Raw genomic sequence first — 27,703 nt, forward strand, 5'->3', positions numbered from 1 at the left:
CTTTTAGCAGCCATGCAAACGCATAGTCACCGCCCACGGGGGAGTGTATTTTCGCTTTGCAAGTGTGCGAACGCGTGTGCAGCCGAGCGGGCCGAAAAAGTTTTTTGCAGTTTCTGAGTAGCTCTGGACTTACTCAGCCCTTGCGATCACTTCAGTCTTTTTATCCCGGAATTGACATCAGACACCCGCCCTGCAAACACTTGGACACGCCGGTGTTTTTCCAAACACTCCCAGAAAACGGTCAGTTGCCACCCACAAACGCCCTCTTACTGTCAATCTCCTTGCGAACACCCCTGCGAATGGATTCTTCGTTAAATCCATCTCCCAGCAACGATACGCTTTGTACCCGTACGACGCGCCTGCGCATTGCGCTGCATATGCATGCGCAGTAGTAGCCTGTTCTCTGCACTGCGAAAAACGGCGAGTGATCAACTCAGAATGACCCCTTATGTAAATAATCACTGGGTCCACACCAGCAATCAACAAACCCAATCCCTACAGACTCAACAAACACTTTTGGAACTCCCCTATAATCTTCCATAGTGTTTAAGTTACATATTCCAAGTGATACCTTAAATTGCCCAAGAATCAGGCTTATTGTAAGTTATTATGTGACACAGCTTTTAATAATTAATCGCAGCAACATTAATACTGCACGGAACGTGTTGCACCTTTTAGTAATTAATCGCAGCAACATTAATACCGATTAATGTGCTATTATAACTGTGTTTATACCTTATTAAGCAAAAATATGGTATCTACCCTACAGGTTTGGCAGCATACATTTGTAGGATACAATGCCAGCACTGCAGTTAAGAATCTTTATAATCAGTGCAGAAAAATTGTAGCAACTTTTGTGAACATTCGTTTTTTAGCTACAATTTGTATCTATCTCCCTAACAAGTGGCTACAATACTTTGTATTACAGTGTATTCATTTCTTCATATTTTATTGCAACTGTAATTCTCTGACTTAATGCACAGTATGTAATCATTGCTTCAACATTTGAGAGTGTAATCTCCTTCTATTGTGTATCCTGCTCTTTTCAGCATAAACTGTTGGTACTATGCTTATGCATACAAACTACGAACCTCATGTATTAAACTCCCACAAATACTGTTCAGATCTGTATGTTTGTTATATACAAATAAGATTAATTTCTGAATCCAATATCCACTCATTTATTTTCATTTTCTGGACTCTCATCGGTGATTCAGAGAACTCTTCCCACGGCAGTTTTTCATCTGGTGGGGAACAACCCACTGTCTAACACCAAAAGCATATCCACCTGCACTGCTTCTTACTGAATTCTATTTCCTGAACTCTCATCAATGATTCAGGAGAGGTGCGCATATTTGAATCAGTGACCTACTATCATACCATGCTGTATATGCCCAACCCCATCCGATCTTGGAAGCTATTCGGTACAGGGGTGGTCTTCAGTATGCCGGCGGTCGGGTTCCCGGCGACCAGCATACTGGCGCCGGGAGCCCGACAGCCGGCATACCGACACTTATTCTCCCTCGTGGGTGCCCGTAGCGTGGCGAGCGCAGCGAGCCCGCAAGGGGCTCATTTGCGCTCGCCACACTGTCGGTAAGCCGGCGGTCGGGCTCCCGGCGCCGGTATGCTGGTCGCCGGGAGCCCGACCGCCGGCATATCGTAGTGAACCCCAGTATAGGGCTGAGCCAGTACCTGGTGGGAGACCCCCAGGGAATAGTCGGTGTAGTAGGTCCATATTTACAAACTACACTCATTAGTCAGATTTGTTGGGAGCTTATGAGAGCTATATATTGTGCAATAACGAATATCAGGACAGTATTTACGGATGTGTAATACAGTAGGTGTGCAGAGCTCGGTAGAGGTATCAATTAAGATTCCCCCGCTGAGTATTACCCAATGAGGGGCACAAGAATGTGATATATTTTATTCTAATTTATCGCTTACTACCCATATTGACTTATTTAATATACTCTATTCTTTGGAGACATTATTTTAAAGTAACAGGTAAACGTTACATTTTAACTATCTTCAATTATACATAAACATATCATCCTTTCTAAGAGTGCGCCAAAAAAGGAGTCTTTCTTTTTTTTCTCTTTGATATATGCACCCACACCCCATCTGCAGAGAGAGAGCCCAGGACTAGAGGGTATCATGGCTGCAACAGCACTCGATCTGCAGGTTGGGAGCCCAGGCCAGGGACTAGAGAGTGTCATGGCTGCACCCACACCCCATCTGCACAGTGGGAGCCCCGGACAGGGATTAGGGGGTGCCACTGCAGCACCCCCACCCCTTCTATACGGAGGGAGCCCCGGACAGGGATTAGGGGGTGCCACTGCAGCACCCACACCCCATCTATACGGAGGGAGCCACGGACAGGGACTAGAGGGTGTCATTGCAGCACCCACACCCATCTGCATGAAGGGAGCCCCAGACAGGGACTAGAGGGTGCCATTGCAGCACCCACACCCATCTGCATGAACGAAGCCTAGGTCAGGGACTAGAGAGCGTTGCGGCTGCACCCACACACACAATCTGCAGGGAGGGAGTCCAGAAAAAGGGTGTCATGGCTGCTGCACCCACACCCCATATGTAGAGAGGGATCCCAGGACTAGAGGGTGTCATGGCTGCAACCACACCCCATCTGCAGGAATGGAGCCCAGGCCAGGGACTAGAGGGTGTCATGGCTGCACCCACATCCCATCTGCAGGGAGGGAGCCCAGAACTAAAGGGTGTCATGGCAGCACCGATACCCCACTAGATTGTTAGCTCTTCAGACCAGGGCCCTCTTTCCTCTTGTTATCTAAGCCCTCGTCTTGACACATTTCCCTCGCAGCTCTCCCCTACTCAACGACCATCTTTACCCTGCTATTAAAGGCTCATCTCCATCTCTGGCCACCAGCCCCTAGAAGTACGATGATCACTCCCTCAATACTTACATCTTAGCTGTATTATGTCTTGAGAATGTGTGGTGCTCTGTTACCTGTACTCTATTTCTGTTATTTATTTACTGTAATGTTAAGTTTTGTATCCCTGTACTGTCCTTTGTACGGCGCTGCGAAACACTTGTGGCGCCTTATAAATAAAACGTAATAATAATAATAATGGCTGCACCCACACCCATCTACAGGAAGGGAGCCCAGACCAGGGACTAGAGGGTGTCATGGCTGCACACACACCCCATCTGCAGAGGAAGCCCAGGTCAGGGACTAGAGGGTGTCATGGCTGCACCCACACCCCATCTGCAGGGAGGGAGCCCCGGACGGGGTGACATTTGGGAATCTGATACAAAATATATCTTTATTTCCCAGGATCCCGCGCTCCGCCGGCGACGGCCAGCCTGGGTTCGGTTCCCCTCACACACAGGGCACAGCGCCCGCAGCAGGACCCGATGCCCGTTACCGTTTCTATGGTAACCTGACTCCCAGAATCCTTTAGTCTTCCACTACGTTATAGTTCCCCACTGTAACCCGCACACGCGGCCGGGACCCCCTCGCCGGATCGCCAGCCCCCTACCCATCATCCCCCTCTGCTGGGGCTCCCGCCCGGTCCCCGATGACGGACCCCTTCCTTCCCTGCCAGAGCCTCGGCCAATCACAGGGCGGGGTTATTGCCTGTTCCGTGACGCGGTCGGACGGCGGCCAATGAGCGGGCGTGGTGTGGGTCTGCCGCTGGCTGAGGGAGGGGAGCGCGGCCTGAGTGTCTGCTGTCAGCGGAGGGAGGACTGAGAGCGGGAGCTGCTGCAGCCGGAGCTGAGGTACGTGAGAGCAGAGTGTATGTAGGGTGTGACGGGCCAGAGCCGGCATGTCGCCCCCCGCCCTGCCGTCATCCACCTCCATCCTGCCGGTCACCTTCCCATCATTAGTACCGGTCACCGGGCCTCCGCACCCCATCTATCATTCCGTCACCTCCATACTCTCACTCATTCTGCCCCACCACTCCCTACTCACTCATCTCATTCTGTTACCCCCACTTCCTAATCTCGCTCCTCATTCTTTCTGCCCCACCACCCCCTATTCTCTACTCTCTCATTCTGCATCTCTACTCCATATTATCCCCTCATTCATTCTGCTTCCCCCTCCCTTTTCTCTTTTCTCATTCTGCTGCCCCCTCTCCCTACTCTCCCATTCTGCTGACCCTCATTCATTCTGCCCCACCACTCCCTACTCTTCCCCTTCATTTTGTTGCCCCCTCATTCATTCTGCCCTACAACCCCCTGTTCTCCCCTCTCATTCTGCTGCCCCCTCATTCATTCTGCCCTACCACCCCTTATTCTCCCCTCTTGTTCTGCATCTCCACTTCCTCTGCCTCCTGCATTCATTCTGCACCCACACCCTTTCTCTCCTCTCATTCTGCTGCCCCCTTATACCACTTTCACATCGCACTGAAAACCCGGTACCGACACGGCATATTGCCGTGTCGAAACGGGTCCGTGTGCGATGTGAAAGGTCCAATTGTGAATTAGCGGGTCACCTGACCCGGTAATTCAACCCAGTAAAAAAGAAGGGTTCTTACCTGGTTGATTACCGGGTCAGGCGCAGTGTGAATGGGAGCCGTTCCGATGCGAATCGGCTCCCATTCACAGCATAGGCAGAGGCGGCGCAGGAGATGAGCTCATCTCCCGGTGCTGCCTCCACCCCCGCCCCTGCTGCTGCTGCTCCCTCCGCTGCTATGGCAACCGACCCGGTATATTGCCGGGTCGGAAAGCCAGCAGAGGAGCGCAAATGCCGGATCCCACCCGGTAAGTACACGTTTGTCTTACCGGGTAGGATCCGGCATTTGCGATCTGAATGCAGTATTATTCATTCTGCCCCACCACTCTTTTATTATCCACGCATTCTGCTGCCCTCTCATTTATTCTTTCCCCACCGGCCCTACGCTGTCCTCTTTCATTCTCCTTACTCTGCTTCACCATTACATATTCTGCCCTCATTCATTCTACACCCTTGCTCCCCCCTCATTTTTCTTCTACAACTCTCCCCTCTTTTTTATTCTGTTGCCCCTGCGCCCTACAGTCATTCTGCTATCCCCACTACCTACTCTGCCCTCTCTGCTCCATACTCTTCCTTCATTTATTCTGCTCTCTCAACTCCCTACTCTTCCTTAATTAATTCTATTCCCCCCACTTCCTACTCTGCTCTCATTCATTCTGCCCCACCGCTCCCTGCTCTGCCCTCATTCATTCTGCCCCACAAGCTCCCTGCTCTGCCCTCATTCATTCTGCCCCACCGCTCCCTGCTCTGCCCTCATTCATTCTGCCCCACAAGCTCCCTGCTCTGCCCTCATTCATTCTGCCCCACAAGCTCCCTGCTCTGCCCTCATTCATTCTGCCCCACTGCTCCCTGCTCTGCCCTCATTCATTCTGCCCCACCGCTCCCTGCTCTGCCCTCATTCATTCTGCCCCACCGCTCCCTGCTCTGCCCTCATTCATTCTGCCCCACCGCTCCATGCTCTGCCCTCATTCATTCTGCCCCACCGCTCCATGCTCTGCCTTCATTCATTCTGCCCCACCGCTCCTTGCTCTGCCTTCATTCATTCTGCCCCACCGCTCCTTGCTCTGCCTTCATTCATTCTGCCCCACCGCTCCTTGCTCTGCCTTCATTCATTCTGCCCCACCGCTCCTTGCTCTGCCTTCATTCATTCTGCCCCACCGCTCTCTGCTCTGCTCTCATTCATTCTTTGCTCTAATGTTCATTCTAGCCCCCTGCACCAATCACAACCCATGCATGTCCTCTTTCCTACCTGGGGTGTCGCTGTCTGCTCTGGTGCTTCAAGCACACTGGTCTGTATTTCAGTGCTGAGATACAGACCAGAGTGTGCTAGTAGCACCAGAGCAGAGAGTGACACCCCAGGCAGAAAAGAGCAACTGCACGGGTTGTGACAGGTGCAGGGTGCCAGAATGATCACTACTCTCATCATTCATTAGGCCACCTCTCGGGTACCTAGTCACCCATTATTCATTCTCACATTATGTGTACTTTACCTTGAGTCATCCCACCTCCGCCTGTTGCCTTTCCCTCATTGCTCATCCTGCCACCCCCTCCCCCCCTATGTCCCCACTCACCTCCATCATTCTTTTTGCCCCATTAATCTCCAATTGCTGCTTTATACCTCTCCACTCACTCTCCCATGGCTCCTTTGTACCTCTACTAACCCTGCCTTCTCTCATTCTGTCTCCTCTTGCACCCTACTTTTATTACAAACTGCCTCAACTACCCTCCCTTTCTACCATCACCCCAACCTGTACCCCATCAACCATCCCACATGCACCTACTGACTGATCACTTCTCACTTCCTTCCTCTTGCCCTTTACACCATTTTAACAGTTATTCTCGTTCATTTACTTTTATCTGACTTTTACTCTGTAACTGCTCCCTCTCATTAATCTCACTTTCTAATCTGGCTGAGATTGTGTTCTTATTAACACTGTGTATGTATTTTTTTTCCAACCTGACCATATCCTATGCTGTCTTCATTACTTCTCCCTCCTGTCACTTCTAGTCATTTTATAGCGCTTTTTTTAGTTGTTCATGTACAGTATTTTCATTTTTGTGGTAGGTCAAAATGCTACATTGTCAAATTATGCTGCAGCATGTCCCTCCCACCCAAGTCTCTGAAAATAGTGTTTTTGACTTCCCACCCCCTTTTCTTGCTTGTCCAGATTCCATTGACATTCCAATCTGCCTTTCTTATCTTTCACCATGGCTTTTTTCTATCAGTCTTCCACAGTACAAATGGCTCATTTGCTTATTTCACACTAGGCAGTTATACCTCAAAATGTCCTTGGTCCTTATTGATTTACCCAGTGCTCTTTCTTACAATTTTGCAAGCTTCCCTTATTGCGCTTTTTAGTCTAGTTGACTTCCTTGTGTGTCATTACATCCTTTCAGTCTTTGCAATATGTGTTATTGTCGTCATGCTTGGATCTGTGTTTTTGCAGCACATCACATGTCCATACCATAAGTGAGTAAATTATTGTGTGATGGACTGGAAAGTGTCTGGCTTGTCCTGGACTGGAAAGTGTCTGGCTTGTCCTGGACTGGAAAGTGTCTGGCTTGTCCTGGACTGGAAAAAATGGGTTCAGAGCAGTTTTAGCTGAAATATTTTGTTTATCCTTGGGGTTTGTTTTAATAGAGTTTCTGTTTTTTGGCATAAAAACTTAAATGGTTGTTTCTAACGTTTGGGAAATGGTTATCTTGCTGTGAGTTTGTTGTGGTTTTTAAATATCGTCACCACAAATGAACACTTTTTGATTTAGGTCTTTAAAAACAGTATGGATGGTGTAATGGTTTTGCATTACTGCCTCACAGCACTGAAGTCATGGGTTTGATTCCCACCATGGCCCTAACTGTGTGGAGTTTGTATGTTTTCCCCGTACTTGCATGGGTTTCCTCCAGGTACTCTAGTTTCCTCCCACAATCCCAAAATATACTGGTAGGTTAATTGGCGCCCATCAAAATTAACCCTAGCATTTATGTTTGTACATGTTATAGGGAATAAAGGGCCAGATGTGTGAAAGTGCGCTGTGGTTCCTGCTGACCACAGCGCACCTTAAGGCAGCACTTTGCGCTGCATCCATATGTATGAACGCCGTGTTAACGCCATATTGCCTGTCCGCTGCGCGCCCCCGCCACTTACCGCTACCCCGCTGTAGTGAACGGGAGATGAAGAGCAGAGGCAATGTATGATTGCCTCTGCTGTCCCTTTTCGTCTCCTGAAGCCGCCGGTCCGGAACGCCTCCCCCGGGCAGGCGATGTGAGGTTAAAGCTTGCTTGTTTTTTGTTTTTTTTGTGTTCTTGAATTTCCCCCCCCGAAAACGTTATTGTTCGTGGACAAAAACAATATTCCCCTCACAGCAGTGTTCGTCCACAAGTTACTGTACTTAAGTGTCTGCTGTCAGGTACTTGTAATTGCCTCTGACACACCATTATATTTGTGTGTGTTATTATACCTACATTTTTGCTTCTGTGTGTATGTGTATATTAATGTCAGTTGTAAAGTTATTACTCCCGCTACCAGCGCCCCACTCGCCAGAGTCCCGCCCGCGCCTATTGCTCCCTGAGGCAGCCCTTCCTCACACATCCGGCGCCGGCGAGCATCCAGCCTATTTGCGCATGCGCCTCAAGCCGCCAGCGCGAGCAGGGAGAAGGGGAAAAGGGCGCGCATGCGCAGATAGACACCGGGAGCGAGACCAGCCCAGCCGATGTGGAAAGTGCCCTATCGCAGGACAGGTAGGATAACGCACTCACACATCGGCGGGGGCCTTAATCATACATTGTGGCGGCGGCTGCGGGCGTATCACCACAATAATGTGGTGATACGCCCCTGGACACATAACGTCCGTTAGGACGTTTTTAATACATTACCCCCAAAGATTGTAAACTCCACTGGGGCAGGGACTGATGTGAATGGCCAAATATTCTCTGTAAAGCGCTGCGGAATATGTGTGCACTATATAAAAAAACGTAATAATAATAAATAATAATAATAATAAAAACAGTATTAAAAAAAAAAAAAGTTTAATTCTTGTTCCAGGTAGTCTTAGTTTGCATCAGTTTTTGCTGTATTTAGGATAGACCTTTGAATAAATCCTTGTTACCTGATGGTAGGACAGAATTGTATTGTCTTTATTATTTAGTTTTTTGTAATGTGGCCGACTGTCCAGCTGCAGACAAACTCCCCCTCACCTAGAGGCCAGTACACACTAGCCAATCCCCGCCGCTGCCAATATTGGCAGTGGCGGGGGTTCGGTGGGGTGCCGGCATTGGCAAGTGCATACACACTTGCCGATGCCGGCGGGGGAAGGCAGCGACGGCGGGTGGAATGACGCCAGTGCTCCATCTGCAGCATGTCTGTCGTTAACGAGGACCTCCCTTGTCTGTACATGTTCGGACGAGGGAAGGGGTCGTTAACGATGCGCGTGTACACACCGGACAAGATTGTGAAAGATCTCGCTCAGATCGGCCTTTCTGAGCGAGATCCTTCACTTTCTCGTCTAGTGTGTATGGGGCTTTAATTGCGCCTGTCCCTATGGAACGGTACGTCTGCATTTCTCCCTGTACAAGGTGCTATGTTGTAATCTGAAGTAATATTCATGAGTTTGCAGCCTACTCATTCTCTCTGAACTTCACTAGTTGCTAGCCGAATGATTTCATTGACAAATGTTTGTTGAGCCCACAAAACCGTAGCCTACAGGTATGTGTTACTGGGTACACTTCAGTATAGATCCTGGGACCTCCCCATTGCATTTTAGTAAACGTGCATGAAGGGGCAGCACTGCAAGGCAACCAATGCGGTTTCATTCCTCTCTGCCCATTCATACACTGTGTAGTAAGTGATGCTTGTGTGATAGTATATCTCTTGTGATCTGGAAGGGTGCATTAATAGGTAACAGCGAGGACTGCTCACCTTCTATTACCTGCGACCAGATTTAAGAGCTTTTATGTCCCATTTTGAGATGTGAGCAGGACTGCAAGAGCCTTAAACTGCAGCAGAGTTTGCTCTATTCTGTTTACGCCATGCTTCTGCAGCAGACCTGGAATTCCAGATAGCACTATCCATTAATTAGTGGTAACATGGCTGGCCTGGGTCTTGCTGCATAAGCTCTGGAGAGTAGGAAAAGCCCAATCGATAATGATTGGAGCTTTTCTGCACAGGAACTTTTATTCCAATAATATATAGAGTCAGTTTAAGGCTACACAAATATTTATTAAACACCATGTAATGATGATCACATCACATTGATCTACTTGGCATTGTGATTTGACATGCTGCGTACACTTGCTTGCATTGCTTCATCCTACACTTAATTCTCGGTTCCTCAGCCACAGACACCTGAAAAAGTGCTGTGTTATGTAGTTTTGCAGCGGAAAAGAGGTAAATTGTATATTCGGAGCATTTGAACTGTGTAGGTGTCAGAAACAAATGCCGAGGGCAATACAGACCTACATTTCTAATGTGCAACAAACTTTCCTTTTGGGTTTCTTTTTAAAGAGGTGTGTGAACTGCACGCTTTCATTTCTACATTGGCTGCAGGGTGAATTGAACGAAGGAGGTGTGCGGATCTACTGGAAAAACAAATATGGGATACACCCTGCTAACACACTTTGTGAACTGGTTCATACAGAGTATGTGATTAAGGTGTTGGCATGGACTACAGAGAATCAGAAAAATGTTTTATTCTTAGTGTGACAGGACGGTTCCGTACGAAAGCACTCGCCGCTTTCGCGTCCCGTCGGCTGCGCATAGAATGGAAGGTCAAGTCACACGAGGCCTGACCACATAGGGGATTCCCGCTTACCGTCAGTAACCGCCTGTTACTGACTCCACCCACTGCGCTGTGGGCGGGTTTATGCTGCCACCACCAAACTCCTAACCTGCCGTGGCGTTTGGAACCACGGTTCTGCTTTGTATGTGCCGACGCACTGCCTTACCACACCTGTGTGGTGTTGACGAATCCCCACTAGCCACTTGCTAGGCCTCTACCGGTAGCTGGCGGAAGGCGGAGCTTGGAGACGTTTAGGTGCTTCCCTGGGCAGCCGGAGGACGGGGCTAGGTTTGGCCTAACCCTGTAGGTCACAAGATGAAGCAATCTTCTTGAGGCTATGATGTTTATTTGCTCAATGATAATAACCTTTAAAAAGGCTCCTCCCTATTGCTAGGGGCAACAGCATACAATCAGATGTTTCAGCAGAATAAAGATGGTACAACTACAAATCTGGAGGCACGCAGGTCTCCTTTTTATGTCAATTTTCCACACAGTATCACAGGGGGGTAAGCCCTCCCTGTCTTCTCCAACCAATCAGGTTATTTTACAAAATACCAATAAATCACATTTTACAAGGATATAAGTGCAATAAAACAATATCCTCCTTCCTGTGACACAGACGTTTGGTATCAGATTAACATTCACTATTGATAAATTTATCACATAGCTTCAAAATACAAATGTTTCTTTCTCATTCACATCTCCAGGCAAACCCAGTGTTTGAGATTACAACAGGAAGGCTACAATACAAACAAACAGTCTTCCTTCCTGCATCGGCCCCCCAGGGCTCGCACATCAACCAAATCAGGTACATGAAACAAGTTCCAAGCCCATAGACCCAGTGATTAGCATCTCTCTCTAAGGAACTTACACATCAAAAGGTATTGTCCTTCACACCTCTCTGCTAGGACAGGGCCATTAGCATGCCACTTCCTATTTCCAGAGGATAAGAGATGATTATTCAGACATCTATAAGAGTAAGTGCATTTTCCTCTTTAAATATACAGATGACCACATCTTGAATATAAAATAAATACAGTTAAACATGCAATCCTACAATTGTGCACAGAGCACTACATATGACATGTTAAAACACATCATTAAACAAACTTTTAAACAGTCCGCGCCCAGCGCCGTAAGTACGTTTAACAGTGACACCAAGCGCCTATTGTCCGCAACATGGCGTCGGGCACTAGGGGTTAACCCCTTCAGTGCCGCGGCGGCCATTTTCCACGTGGCTGAGGCCTCTCCGGCCACACTTAGACATCCTGGGTCTATGTAATCTATGACATGATCTGGTTGGGCAATTTGTTATGCAGCTAAATCATTATGAAATGTAAAATACGTTGGTGAGCGAGCATGGGTTGAGCAGGAAATATGCTCCGAACGCTAGGTACAGTCCTGACCGATTAGAGAAGCGATACACTAATTAATTTATTTTTTTGTGAGAGCTGAAATTAACATAAGAACATACAATTTCCTGTGTACATATACTACTCCATTATTGTTCCTGAAGATCATTGAGGTGACCCTATGCTGGACGATCTGTGTGCACATTATACCTGTTCATCGGGACCAATGAACTTAGTGCAGCAGTCCAGGTGTCGGGGACAGTTCTGACAACCGTTGGCGCCCGGGTGCTGTGTGCACACTAAGCCACTGAGTCCAGATGGTTAAATTAAATTGACTGAGGTAGTAATTAAGTTGCCTGTGGTCAAGCATGGATATCCTTAAAACCTGGACTGTAATAACGGAGTTTGGTAAACTGCACTAAGCAATAATCGGACTGGTCAGCTGAGAATCGATTTACATTTTTTTTCTTGCACCATTTAGGTGCGGTTGCACCTGAGACCATTGCCGTAAAGTACAGATTTTTCGGCACATTGGGGTCGATTCAATTCGGCAACTTATGAATAGCGCCGGGAATTAGCTCCCGACGCTATTCATTTCAGCTCCAGTTAAGTCGGCGATGGCCCGTTCTCGCCGACTAAACAGGTTGCATTGTCGGGAGAACGGGCATTGTCCGACTTAACTCCCCGGCGCGAGGCTGATTCCTGACAGAATCAGCCTCGTGCCGGCCGCGAGGCAGCACTTTTGTCGGGTTTCTTCTTTCATTCCCCGGGGATGAGAGAAGAATTCCCGACAATTGCGGGTCACTAGCAGCTGAATTGAATAGCGTCGGGAGCTAATTCCCGGCGCTATTCTTAAATTGCCGAATTGAATCGACCCCATTGTGCATGTGCAGGACCCGTTTGGCCATACCTTGTAGATTCAAAGTGTACATGTGATCAAACAGGCTAAAATATGAATCTCAAGTATAATGGCCAATTCTCGGTGCGACCGATGGCACCCTCACCCAGCTCACAATTGAGGGTTATCATACATAAGACCACTAACTTTTTCTTTTTTAAATCCCGTATGACCGGACAAAAGATAACCACTACAGCCACGACCGTAACTAGGGCTGTGGAAGTGGTGCCATCGTGCAAGGCCTTTGGGGCGGCACCTGCAGCCAGTAGAGCTACAGCAGAGCCACCTACAGCCTAAGGAGCACACTTCTGCCCTGTTATGGAGCTGACTAGAGGATATTCCACCTGTTTATATGGGCATAAACCGAGTTTTTTAAAATAATTATCATGTGTCAGTAACTAGTCTAAGCCACTTTTGGATTGCGAAAACCTGTATCCGCATAACCCCCCCTCCCCCCCAAAAAAATAAAAATAAACACACCAAAAGCAACCTTAAGACTTTGCCGCTTTCCTTTGCCTAAACCACGTCAATAAAAACACTAACAAGCTGTAAAACCTGAAGTGTAATTATATTTATGTTTACACAGAATATAAAAGAATGCATCTACTGTGCTCAGGACAGCTATCTGCACTCGGGAAATACAGGATGTTTTCAGATATGGGACTGTCGCAGATCCCAAGTGTCGTCCTTGGATCAATGTAAAATAATACTAAGCAAAAATGCTGTCCGCTAAAGTTGTAATCTGTAGAAGTGATTTAAACCAGTGTATAATGTTTAGGTGACATTAATATACAAGTGCACCACTGATAATCCTGCACCCTTGGTTCCAGCACTGTGCCCGATTATCCATTCTGCCGTATCACAGTGCCTACACTGAGCAAAAAAGTTTTTGGGTCCCCTCCCTTTCATAAAATTGAGGTCCTACTCTGCTGCTGTTGGTGCAGCCGTTAAATTATCCAGGAAAGGTGCCAAAGACGTCTAGGCCTGGCTCCACCTCTGCTTTTAATAGCATGTAGCCAGGCCAGGATACCTCAATCACTTAATCAGGAGCCAGGGATTGGCAACAGCGGAACGTGTCCCCGGTGACCCACCCATTCTGTAAAAGTTAGTCCTCAGTACTGGGTCAAATCCGCACTATAGCATGTGCTTGCGATCAGTGGATTATCTGTGTTACATACTGTGGCACCCTACTGCCTAATCCTAAACCTCCCTCAGCCTGACACCCTCACACAGCCTAAAGGTCCATACACACTGGGCATATACATAGATTATAAATTGCAAGAGATCACAACGTGGTAACATTTGACTTGAATTTCAGTAAATTCAAGTCATAAGGAAGCTATAAATAGCATGCATTTTACAAGGGCAAAGTTCAATCCACTCAGTGGAGCGTTGGGCTTTATAGACCTGGACTGAGTACTTGTAAATAAAGACACAGGCTGATTCTGAATGGATGGCTCTCTGTGCAGAGACGCAAACGTCCAGCTTTAGCATACAATACATGCGCAGATTTTGCTGGCTGTCTTTCCATGAAATTGGGTGTTTTAGAGGCAGGAATAGGGCGGCAACAATGCAATTGCACAGAACTGCGCAGATTTGTGGGAGTGTCATGGGCGTGTAGCTAATGCTCTGTGCGATCCTGAGTTGTGCTTACAGGGAAGGCTGTCTCTGATGTATCTATTGCACAAAAAAAGGTGCATACACACTGCTGGGCGATGATGTGAACATCACTGGAAGGAAAATAACTCAGTGCATACACACTGAGTGATTTTCCCTGTGCCCAGTGATGTTCACGGGGGTTGAACTACTTTCCACAGTAGGAAAGTGGTTCAACTCTGCTGGTAAAACAGCCTGACGGATGGCGGCGGCCAGCGATGAAACGGGAGCACGCATCAGGGCTCATCGCTCGCCCATACAGACTGGCCGAGTGAGCTCAAAGTAGCTCAAAATGCCGAAATTGAGCTACTTTGAGCTCAAAATAGGCCAGTGTGTATGGTCCTTAAGTTAACCTTCCTGCAGCCTAACTCTCCCCTCCTCTCCCCCTCCCCCGCAGCTCCTAAACCTCCCTCAGCTGAGCTCTCACGCAGCCTAATTCCTCCGGTGCCTAATGTGTGCGTATGAAGAGGTGGCGAACCATCAGGTGCCGGATAATTGATCGATGTTGTACCTGTATTTTAAAAGCCTGCTTATATTTGGTGCGTTTCGCGTTACAGGACTTTTCCACAAACACTTGAAGCTGCCACACTGTGCTTTGTATACTGTAGGTTCACTCAGCTCCTGGGTGGCTTCTTATACCCTTTTATGCTCTTTAAGGCCCATACACATTAGACGATGTCGCTCTGTGAGTGACATCGTCTAATGTTTCCCCCTACCGGGGCGGCCGACTGTACACACTGAGCGATATGACCACTCATATCGCTCAGTGATGTCACGCCTCCGCCAGCCCTGCATGCAGGTCGTGGACGACAGACCGGATCCTGCATGCATGCCCTACCGACAGCGACGATCGTTGCCGACCCGTGTGGCTGCGCATTGGTCGTCGCTGACGGCATACACACTTGACGATAAGATGAGCGACGTCGCTCAGGGAGGGGGAAAATTAGCAACGGCGCTCATTTTATCGTTGTGTGTATGGACCTTTAGTTTAGTATTGGACTGTTCTGTGTATTTATTTTTATATTTTTCACTATTGAAAACAGATTTCATAAATATTTGCTCCCAGTTTTACAGAGCAACGGAATATGATTGCTCTTTATAAATATATATGTTCATAGATAAAATACATTTCGCTAACGTCCTAGTGGATGCTGGGGACTCCGTAAGAACCATGGAGAATAGACGGGCTCCGCAGGAGACTGGGCACTCTAAGAAAGATTTAGTACTACTGGTGTGCACTGGCTCCTCCCTCTATGCCCCTCCTCTAGACCTCAGTTAGAATCTGTGCCCGGACAGAGCTGGGTGCATTTTAGTGAGCTCTCCTGAGCTTGCTAATCAGAAAGTATTTTAGTTAGGTTTTTTATTTTCAGAGAGTTTCTGCTGGCAATAGACTCTCTGCTACGTGGGACTGAGGGGAGAGAAGCAAACCTACTAACTGCGGCTAGGTTGCGCTTCTTAGGCTACTGGACACCATTAGTTCCAGAGGGATCGAACACAGGAACCTAACCTTGGTCGTCCGTTCCCGGAGCCGCGCCGCCATCCCCCTCGCAGAGCCAGAAGACAGAAGCCGGCGGGTTGAAGCAAGAAGACGTTAAAATGATCTCATATGAGGTAGCGCACAGCACTGCAGCTGTGCGCCATTGCGCCCACACTAACCCACACACTCCGGTCACTGTAGGGTGCAGGGCGCCGGGGGGGGGGGGGGTGCCCTGGGCAGCAATTGATTACCTCCTGGCAAAAAGCAGCATATATACAGTTGGACACGGTTATATGCATGAGCCCCCGCCATTAATTTTACACAAAATCGCGGGAGAAGCCCGTCGCTGAGGGGGCGGGGCCTTCTTCCTCAGCACTCACCAGCGCCATTTTCTCTCCACAGCTCCGCTGAGAGGAAGCTCCCCAGGCTCTCCCCTGCTGATACACGATATAGAGGGTGAAAAAGAGAGGGGGGGGGCACATAAATTTGGCGTAAAAACAATATATACAGCAGCTACTGGGTTAACACTAAGTTACTGTGTGATGCCTGGGTCATATAGCGCTGGGGTGTGTGCTGGCATACTCTCTCTCTGTCTCTCCAAAGGGCCTTGTGGGGGAACTGTCTTCAAATAGAGCATCCCCTGTGTGTGTGGTGTGTCGGTACGTGTGTGTCGACATGTCTGAGGTAAAAGGCTCCCCTGAGGAGGAGATAGAGCAAATATGTGTGTGAGAGGGTGTCTCCGTCGACAACGCCGACACCTGTTTGGATATGTGTAAGTGCTGAGGTGAATTTATTGCACAAAAGATTAGAGAACAGACAGGAAATCTACCCATGTCTGTCCCTATGTCACAGAGACCTTCAGAGTCTCACTATGCTCACTATCCAAAATAATAAACACTGATATCGACACGGAGCTTGACTCCAGTGTCGACTACGATAATGCAAAGTTACAGCCAAAATGGCTGAAAGGTATTCAATATATGATTATTGTAATAAAAGATGATTTGCATATCACTGATGACTCATTTGTCCCTGACACAAGGGTACACATGTTAAGGGGAAGAAAGCTGAGGTAAATTTCCCTCCTCTCATGAGGAAAAAGAGCGGGAATCTCCAGACAAGAGACTGCAGCTTCCCACAAAAAATTCTCAGGCAGTATCCTTTCCCCACTAGGGCCAGGATGTGATGGGAATCTTCCCCTAGGGTGTCACGTTTGCACAGAAGGTAGCACTAGCTATTCTCAGGGATCCTGCAGATAGCGTGCTGACAATGCTAAATTCCTTTGCCTTATAACAACCCTTTATGAAGCTAAGAACACTGTACGCTGTTTACTTAAGAAGTACCGTAATGGTACGCTAGTTGCGTAACGATCGCTCAGCCGTAGGCGAGACGCTCAAGCGTCACGTTCGCTCACGGCCCAGCGATCACAGGACACGTTATTGGTTATGTCTAGGGGAATGATTCGCTGTAGCGTAGCATACGCTCGAGACCACGAGGAGGTCACCAGCGATGCAGACGCTTACAACACTATACCTTTATGTTAAAACCTTATACCAATGAAATACACTGAATACCTTAATGTGAGTACAGGGTGTAAGTGCAACCTTGTGTAACCTGACTAACTACAAAGCTGCTTGAGCGTCACCGACGCTCAAGTGAACACTTAACACTATAGAAAATACACAGATACTGGTTTAGGTTCCAAGGCCTATTAACTGTATTATATCTAATATACTTGTAAAAGGGGATAACAGTACAAATGATACACTACAATATAACAGAGACTTCCTAACCACAGAACTAAACAATAAATACAAAAGGACAATACTACTCTGACCTAAAAGAAATACAATACAATACTATCTAATACAATACAATACTAGCCTAGTCTAGGGGAGATATGAGAGAACAGAACAGAGAGAGAGAGATGAGATGAGAGAAATTGGCTCACAGAAAGACAATGATTACGGAGAGAAACTTACGCACAAAGGGTATGATCGCCTGCGCCTCGATATCCAGCTCCCGGCTATCAGCAGATAACCGTTGATGAGAGAGTGAGAGCTGGATGTGGTCGGTCTGCCTATTTATGCCCCACACACAATGCAATCTCCTGGTCCTACAATCCCATTGTCCATTGGCCGAAGGAATTCGGCCCTGTATCATAACAAAAGGTCATAGGGTGATTCATACAGGTGGGCTGTGACGATTTCCAACAGCTCAGGTGGGTGGGAAACTGGGTTTCCCGCCGCATACCTGAGTATGTGTAATTAATAGAAATGGACATAAACTTCTTATGTCCATAACTATTCGCACGAGCGATTAATACGCTCCAAACCAACACCGGAATATTGCTAATTAAATACTCTTCCGATGGGTACCAAACACTGCTGTATGATTCCTGTTAGACCCTTTGTACGATATAAAGAGGGATTCCTCAGCTCTGGGACATTGTATTTTAACCAAACTTTCAGAATCTATCAAAGGGACCATGATCTATAAACTACATTAATTGTGAACATTTGTAACGAATGAGTCGCACGCTACGACTACATAAACTCTACCGTAAATACGCATACCGCGCCTGCGAGTGCACGTTATTGCGGGTATGCGAATCCACGGGAGAGCGCATGCACGCGCAGCGCGGACCAGTGTGCGGTGCAAATATGGCAACGTGCATTGAGACATTTTTCTGACTTTGACAGTGCACATTCTAGTACACTGCTCAGACCGGCGATTGTGTCGGCATGGGTTTATCGCGCTGTGGCAGCGTGGACAGGTACCTTATCAGCAGAGATTGAGACCCTAGTATGCATATAGATATATATATTTCTCTGACGTCCTAGTGGATGCTGGGAACTCCGTAAGGACCATGGGGAATAGACGGGCTCCGCAGGAGACTGGGCACTCTAAAAGAAAGATTAGGTACTATCTGGTGTGCACTGGCTCCTCCCTCTATGCCCCTCCTCCAGACCTCAGTTAGAATCTGTGCCCGGCCAGAGCTGGGTGCTCCTAGTGGGCTCTCCTGAGCTTGCTAGAAAGAAAGTTTTTGTTAGGTTTTTTATTTTCAGTGAGATCTGCTGGCAACAGACTCACTGCTACGTGGGACTGAGGGGAGAGAAGCAAACCTACCTGCTTGCAGCTAGCTTGTGCTTCTTAGGCTACTGGACACCATTAGCTCCAGAGGGTTCGAACACAGGGCCTGACCTCGATCGTCCGTTCCCGGAGCCGCGCCGCCGTCCCCCTTGCAGAGCCAGAAGACAGAAGAAGAACGATGAAATCGGCGGCAGAAGACTCCTGTCTTCATTAAGGTTGCGCACCGCACTGCAGCTGTGCGCCATTGCTCCCACAGCACACCACACACTCCGGTCACTGTAGGGTGCAGGGCGCTGGGGGGGGCGCCCTGGGCAGCAATTATATTACCTTTTGGCATAAAATACACATAATACAGTCCGCTAACTGTATATGTGTAAAAACCCCCGCCATTAAGTTACAAGAAACGCGGAACAGAAGCCTGTCGCTGAGGGGGCGGGGCCTTCTTCCTCAGCACACCAGCGCTATTTTCCCTTCACAGCTCCGCTGGAAGCACGCTCCCCAGGCTCTCCCCTGCAGTATCCAGGTACAAGACGGGTAAAAAAGAGAGGGGGGGGCACATAAATTTAGGCGCAAATCGATACAAACAAGCAGTTATTGGGAAAATCACTTATTAGCAGTTTAAATCCCTGTGTTATATAGCGCTGTGGTGTGTGCTGGCATACTCTCTCTCTGTCTCCCCAAAGGACTTTGTGGGGTCCTGTCCTCAGTCTGAGCATTCCCTGTGTGTGTGCGGTGTGTCGGTACGGCTGTGTCGACATGTTTGATAAGGAGGGTTACGTGGAGGCGGAGCAAGGGCAGATACATGTGGTGTCGCCCCCGACGGGGCCGACACCTGATTGGATGGATATGTGGAAGGTCTTAACCGACAGTGTCAACTCCTTACATAAAAGGTTCGATGACGCAGCAGCCTTGGGAAAGCCGGGGTCTCGGCCCGCGCCTGCCCAGGCGACTCAGAAGCCGTCAGGGGCTCATAAACGCCCGCTAGCTCTGATGGTAGACACGGATGTCGACACGGAGTCTGACTCCAGTGTAGATGAGGATGAGACAAATGTACAGTCTACAAAAGCCATCCGATGCATGATTACTGCAATGAAAGATGTATTGCACATTTCTCTAACGTCCTAAGTGGATGCTGGGGACTCCGTCAGGACCATGGGGAATAGCGGCTCCGCAGGAGACAGGGCACAAAAATAAAGCTTTAGGATTAGGTGGTGTGTACTGGCTCCTCCCCCTATGACCCTCCTCCAAGCCTCAGTTAGGTTTTTGTGCCCGTCCGAGCAGGGTGCAATCTAGGTGGCTCTCCTAAAGAGCTGCTTAGAAAAAGTTTTTAGGTTTTTTATTTTCAGTGAGTCCTGCTGGCAACAGGCTCACTGCATCGAGGGACTTAGGGGAGAGAATTTCAACTCACTTGCGTGCAGGATGGATTGGATTCTTAGGCTACTGGACACCATTAGCTCCAGAGGGAGTCGGAACACAGGTCTCACCCTGGGGTTCGTCCCGGAGCCGCGCCGCCGACCCCCCTTACAGATGCTGAAGATTGAAGGTCCGGAAACAGGCGGCAGAAGGCTCTTCAGTCTTCATGAAGGTAGCGCACAGCACTGCAGCTGTGCGCCATTGTTGTCACACACTTCACACCAAGCGGTCACGGAGGGTGCAGGGCGCTGCTGGGGGCGCCCTGGGCAGCAATATTTAATACCTTTATGGCAAAAGAATACATCACATATAGCCATTGAGGCTATATGTATGTATTTAACCCATGCCAGATATCTAAAACTCCGGGAGAAAAGCCCGCCGAAATAGGGGGCGGGGCTTATTCTCCTCAGCACACAGCGCCATTTTCCTGCTCAGCTCCGCTGTGAGGAAGGCTCCCAGGACTCTCCCCTGCACTGCACTACAGAAACAGGGTAAAACAGAGAGGGGGGGCATTTTTTGGCCATATTTTGATATATTTAAGCTGCTATAAGGAACAACACTTATATAAGGTTGTTCCCATATATATTATAGCGCTTGGGTGTGTGCTGGCAAACTCTCCCTCTGTCTCCCCAAAGGGCTAGTGGGGTCCTGTCTTCGATAAGAGCATTCCCTGTGTGTCTGCTGTGTGTCGGTACGTGTGTGTCGACATGTATGAGGACGATGTTGGTGTGGAGGCAGAGCAATTGCCGATAATGGTGATGTCACCCCCCAGGGAGTCGACACCGGAATGGATGGCTTTGTTTATGGAATTACGTGATAATGTCAGCACATTACAAAAATCAGTTGACGACATGAGACGGCCGGCAAACCAGTTAGTACCTGCCCAGGCGTCTCAGACACCGTCAGGGGCTGTAAAGCGCCCTTTACCTCAGTCGGTCGACACAGACCCAGACACTGAATCTAGTGTCGACGGTGATGAAACAAACGTATTTTCAAGTAGGGCCACACGTTCTATGATCACGGCAATGAAGGAGGCTTTGCATATCTCTGATACTGCAAGTACCACAAAAAGGGGTATTATGTGGGGGGTGAAAAAACTACCTGTAGTTTTTCCTGAATCAGAGGAATTAAATGATGTATGTGATGAAGCGTGGGTTAACCCAGATAGAAAAGTGCTAATTTCAAAAAAGTTATTAGCATTATACCCTTTCCCGCCAGAGGTTAGGGCGCGCTGGGAAACACCCCCTAGGGTGGATAAGGCGCTCACACGCTTATCAAAACAAGTGGCGTTACCGTCTCCTGATACGGCCGCCCTCAGGGATCCAGCTGATAGGAGACTGGAAACTACCCTAAAAAGTATATACACACATACTGGTGTTATACTGCGACCAGCCATCGCCTCAGCCTGGATGTGCAGTGCTGGGGTCGTCTGGTTGGATTCCCTGACTGAAAATATTGATACCCTGGATAGGGACAGTATTTTATTGACTATAGAGCAATTAAAGGATGCTTTCCTTTATATGCGAGATGCTCAGAGAGATATTTGCACTCTGGCATCGAGAGTAAATGCGATGTCCATATCTGCCAGAAGGAGTTTATGGACCCGACAGTGGTCAGGTGATGCGGATTCCAAACGACATATGGAAGTATTGCCGTATAAAGGGGAGGAATTATTTGGCGTCGGTCTATCGGATCTGGTGGCCACGGCAACTGCCGGAAAATCCACCTTTTTACCTCAGACCCCCTCCCAACAGAAAAAGACACCGTCTTTTCAGCCGCAGTCCTTTCGGTCCTATAAGAACAAGCGGACAAAAGGACAGTCATATCTGCCTCTGGGCAGAGGAAGGGGTAAGAGAGGGCAGCAAGCAGCCCCTGCCCAGGAACAGAAGCCCTCTCAGGGTTCTGCAAAGCCCTCAGCATGACGCTGGGGCCTTACAAGCGGACTCAGGAGCGGTGGGGGGTCGACTCAAGAATTTCAGCGCACAGTGGGCTTGCTCACAGGTGGACCCCTGGATCCTGCAGGTAGTATCTCAGGGTTACAGGTTGGAATTCGAGAAGTCTCCCCCTCGCAGGTTCCTAAAGTCTGCTTTGCCAACGTCTCCCTCAGACAGGGCGACGGTATTGGAAGCCATTCACAAGCTGTTTTCTCAGCAGGTGATAGTCAAGGTACCCCTCCTACAACAGGGAAAGGGGTATTACTCCACGCTATTTGTGGTACCGAAGCCGGACGGCTCGGTAAGACCTATTCTAAATCTGAAATCTTTGAACCTGTACATACAAAAATTCAAGTTCAAGATGGAGTCACTCAGAGCAGTGATAGCGAATCTGGAAGAAGGGGACTTTATGGTGTCCCTGGACATAAAGGATGCTTACCTGCATGTCCCAATTTGCCCTTCACATCAAGGGTACCTCAGGTTCGTGGTGCAAAACTGTCATTATCAGTTTCAGACGCTGCCGTTTGGATTGTCCACGGCACCTCGGGTCTTTACCAAGGTAATGGCCGAAATGATGATTCTTCTGCGAAGAAGAGGCGTATTAATTATCCCTTACTTGGACGATCTCCTGATAAGGGCAAGGTCCAGAGAACAGCTGGAGGACGGAGTAGCACTAACCCGACTAGTGCTGCAACAACACGGGTGGATTCTGAATTTTCCAAAATCTCAGTTGACCCCGACGACACGTCTGCTGTTCCTGGGAATGATTCTGGACACGTTTCAGAAAAAGGTGTTTCTTCCGGAGGAGAAAGCCAGGGAGTTATCCGAACTTGTCAGGAACCTCCTAAAACCAGGGAAAGTGTCTGTGCATCAATGCACAAGAGTCCTGGGAAAGATGGTGGCTTCTTACGAAGCGATTCCATTCGGCAGATTCCACGCACAAACTTTTCAGTGGGATCTGCTGGACAAATGGTCCGGATCACATCTGCAGATGCATCAGCGGATAACCTTATCGCCACGGACAAGGGTGTCTCTTCTGTGGTGGTTGCAGAGTGCTCATCTGTTAGAGGGCCGCAGATTCGGCATACAGGACTGGGTCCTGGTGACCACGGATGCCAGTCTGAGAGGCTGGGGAGCGGTCACACAGGGAAGAAACTTCCAGGGAGTATGGTCAAGCCTGGAGATGTCTCTTCACATAAATATACTGGAGCTAAGAGCGATTTACAATGCTCTAAGTCTGGCAAAACCCCTGCTTCAGGGTCAGCCGGTGTTGATCCAGTCGGACAACATCACGGCAGTCGCCCACGTAAACAGACAGGGCGGCACAAGAAGCAGGACAGCAATGGCAGAAGCTGCAAGGATTCTTCGCTGGGCGGAAGATCATGTGATAGCACTGTCAGCAGTATTCATTCCGGGAGTGGACAACTGGGAAGCAGACTTCCTCAGCAGACACGATCTACACCCGGGAGAGTGGGGACTTCATCCAGAAGTCTTCCACATGATTGTGAACCGTTGGGAAAAACCAATGGTGGATATGATGGCGTCCCGCCTCAACAAAAAACTGGACTGGTTTTGCGCCAGGTCAAGAGACCCTCAGGCAATAGCTGTGGACGCTCTGGTAACACCGTGGGTGTTCCAGTCAGTGTATGTGTTCCCTCCTCTGCCTCTCATACCAAAAGTACTGAGAATTATACGGCAAAAGGGAGTAAGAACGATACTAGTGGCTCCGGATTGGCCAAGAAGAACTTGGTACCCGGAACTTCAAGAGATGCTCACGGAGGATCCGTGGCCTCTACCTCTAAGACGGGACCTGCTTCAGCAGGGACCGTGTCTATTCCAAGACTTACCGCGGCTGCGTTTGACGGCATGGCGGTTGAACGCCGAATTCTAAGGGAAAAAAGCATTCCGGAAGAGGTCATTCCTACACTGGTAAAAGCCAGGAAGGAGGTGACTGCACAACATTATCACCGCATTTGGAGGAAATATGTTGCGTGGTGTGAGGCCAGGAAGGCCCCCACGGAGGAATTTCAACTGGGTCGATTCCTACATTTCCTGCAAACAGGATTGTCTATGGGCCTCAAATTGGGGTCCATTAAGGTTCAAATTTCGGCCCTGTCGATTTTCTTCCAGAAAGAATTGGCTTCAGTTCCTGAAGTCCAGACTTTTGTAAAAGGAGTACTACATATACAGCCCCCGGTTGTGCCCCCAGTGGCACCGTGGGATCTTAATGTAGTCTTGGATTTTCTCAAATCCCATTGGTTTGAGCCGCTCAAATCGGTGGAGTTGAAGTATCTTACATGGAAAGTAACCATGCTACTGGCCCTGGCTTCAGCCAGGAGAGTATCAGAATTGGCGGCTTTATCATATAAGAGCCCATATCTGATTTTCCATACGGACAGGGCAGAACTGCGGACGCGTCCTCATTTTCTGCCTAAGGTGGTGTCAGCGTTTCACCTGAACCAGCCTATTGTGGTGCCTGCGGCTACTAACGATTTGGAGGATTCCAAGTTGTTGGACGTGGTCCGGGCATTGAAAATATATATTTCAAGAACGGCGGGAGTCAGAAAGTCTGACTCACTGTTTATATTGTATGCACCCAACAAGATGGGTGCTCCTGCTTCTAAGCAGACGATTGCTCGTTGGATTTGTAGCACAATTCAACTTGCACATTCTGTGGCAGGCTTGCCACAACCTAAATCTGTCAAGGCCCATTCCACAAGGAAAGTGGGCTCATCCTGGGCGGCTGCCCGGGGGGTCTCGGCATTACAACTCTGCCGAGCTGCTACTTGGTCAGGGGCAAACACGTTTGCAAAATTCTACAAATTTGATACCCTGGCTGAGGAGGACCTTGAGTTCTCTCATTCGGTGCTGCAGAGTCATCCGCACTCTCCCGCCCGTTTGGGAGCTTTGGTATAATCCCCATGGTCCTGACGGAGTCCCCAGCATCCACTTAGGACGTTAGAGAAAATAAGAATTTACTTACCGATAATTCTATTTCTCGTAGTCCGTAGTGGATGCTGGGCGCCCATCCCAAGTGCGGATTGTCTGCAATACTTGTACATAGTTATTGTTACAAACAAATTCGGGTTGTTATTGTTGTGAGCCGTCTGTTCAGAGGCTCCTACGTTTGTCATACTGTTAACTGGGTTCAGATCACAAGTTATACGGTGTGATTGGTGTGGCTGGTATGAGTCTTACCCGGGATTCAATATCCTTCCTTATTGTGTACGCTCGTCCGGGCACAGTATCCTAACTGAGGCTTGGAGGAGGGTCATAGGGGGAGGAGCCAGTACACACCACCTAATCCTAAAGCTTTATTTTTGTGCCCTGTCTCCTGCGGAGCCGCTATTCCCCATGGTCCTGACGGAGTCCCCAGCATCCACTACGGACTACGAGAAATAGAATTATCGGTAAGTAAATTCTTATTTTCTGATATTAACCCGGTTACCACCAAAAGGGGTATTATGTTTGGGGAGAAAAAGCAGCCAGTGACTTTTCCCCCATCTGATGAATTAAATGATTTGTGTAAAGAAGCGTGGAGTTCCCCTGATAAGAAACTAGTGATTTCTAAGAGGTTACTGATGGCGTACCCTTTCCCGCCAACAGATAGGTTACGTTGGGAAACATCCCCTAGGGTGGACAAGGCGCTAACACGCTTATCTAAAAGGGTGGCACTGCCGTCTCCGGATACGGCCGCCCTAAAGGATCCTGCGGATAGAAAGCAGGAAGCTATCCTGATGTCTGTGTATACACACTCTGGTACTCTACTGAGACCTGCTATTGCTTCAGCCTGGATGTGTAGTGCTGCAGCAGCATGGTCTGATACCCTGTCAGACAACATTGATTCCCTCGACAGGGATACTATTTTGCTAACCATCGAACATATAAAAGACGTCGTTTTATATATGCGGGATGCACAGAGGGACATTTGCCTGCTGGCATCTAGAATTAATACAATGTCCATTTCTACCAGGAGAGTATTATGGACTCGGCAGTGGACAGGTGATGCTGATTCTAAAAAACACATGGAGGTTTTGCCTTATAAGGGTGAGGAATTGTTTGGGGACGGTCTCTCGGACCTCGTATCCACAGCAACTGCTGGGAAGTCGACTTTTTTACCTCGGGTTCCCTCACAGCCTAAGAAAGCACCGTATTATCAAATACAGTCCTCGCAGGTTCGGCATACAGGACTGGGTCCTGGTGACCACGGATGCAAGCCTCCGAGGATGGGGGGCAGTCACTCAGGGAAGAAACTTCCAAGGACAGTGGTCAAGTCTGGAGACTTCTCTACACATGAATATTGGAACTAAGGGCCATCTACAACGCCCTGAGTCAAGCAGAGCCCCTGCTTCAAAACCAATCAGTACTGATTCAGTCAGACAACATCACGGCGGTCGCCCATGTAAACCGCCAGGGCGGCACAAGAAGCAGGATGGCAATGGCAGAAGCCACAAGGATTCTTCGATGGGCGGAGAATCACGTGCTAGCACTGTCAGCAGTGTTCATTCCGGGAGTGGACAACTGGGAAGCAGACTTCCTCAGCAGGCACGACCTCCACCCGGGAGAGTGGGGACTTCATCAAGAAGTCTTTACACAGATTGTAAATCGTTGGGAACTGCCACAGGTGAACATAATGGCGTCCCGCCTCAACAAAAAGCTAAAAAAATATTGCGCCAGGTCACGGGACCCTCAGGCGATAGCTGTGGACGCACTAGTGACACCGTGGGTGTACCAGTCGGTTTATGTGTTCCCTCCTCTTCCTCTCATACCCAAGGTACGGAGGATGGTAAGAAAGAGAGGAGTAAGAACTATACTCATCGTTCCGGATTGGCCAAGAAGAACTTGGTACTCAGAACTACAAGAAATGATCTCAGAGGACCCATGGCCTCTGCCTCTCAGACAGGACCTGTTAAAGCAGGGGCCCTGTCTGTTCCAAGAGTTACCGCGGCTGCGTTTGACGGCATGGCGGTTGAACGCCGGATCCTAACGGAGAAGGGCATTCCGGATGAAGTGATTCCTACGCTGATAAAAGCTAGGAAGGATATGACCGCAAAGCATTATCACCGCATATGGCGGAAATATGTTGCTTGGTGTGAGGCCAGGAAGGCCCCAACAGAGGAATTCCAGCTGGGTCGATTTCTGCACTTCCTACAGTCAGGGGTGACTATGGGCCTAAAATTGGGGTCCATAAAGGTCCAGATTTCGGCCCTATCTATTTTCTTTCAAAAAGAACTGGCTTCACTGCCTGAAGTTCGGACGTTTGTTAATGGAGTGCTGCATATTCAGCCCCCTTTTGTGCCTCCAGTGGCACCTTGGGATCTTAACGTTGTGTTGGATTTCCTGAAATCACACTGGTTTGAGCCACTTAAGACCGTGGAGCTAAAGTATCTCACATGGAAGGTGGTCATGCTGTTGGCCTTAGCTTCAGCTAGGCGTGTGTCAGAATTGGCGGCTTTGTCATGTAAAAGCCCATATCTGATCTTTCATATGGACAGGGCAGAATTGAGGACTCGTCCCCAATTTCTCCCTAAGGTGGTATCAGCGTTTCATTTGAACCAGCCTATTGTGGTGCCTGCGGCTACTCGGGACTTGGAGGACTCCAGGTTACTTGAT

General features: G+C 48.7%; 1 protein-coding gene across 1 annotated transcript in view; it reads left to right on the forward strand.

Annotated features, from left to right (window-relative positions):
* The first annotated feature begins 3,562 nt into the window (after positions 1–3,562).
* FAR1 (fatty acyl-CoA reductase 1) overlaps positions 3,563–27,703 on the forward strand; it is a 177,145-nt gene continuing 153,004 nt past the window's right edge. The window contains exon 1 of the mRNA XM_063944487.1: positions 3,563–3,757. The gene's annotated coding sequence lies outside the window, so the exon portion shown is untranslated. The remainder of the gene's footprint in view (positions 3,758–27,703) is intronic.

Source organism: Pseudophryne corroboree, chromosome 11 (assembly GCF_028390025.1).
Source record: "Pseudophryne corroboree isolate aPseCor3 chromosome 11, aPseCor3.hap2, whole genome shotgun sequence".
In the NCBI taxonomy this organism is placed as follows: Eukaryota; Metazoa; Chordata; class Amphibia; order Anura; family Myobatrachidae; genus Pseudophryne; species Pseudophryne corroboree.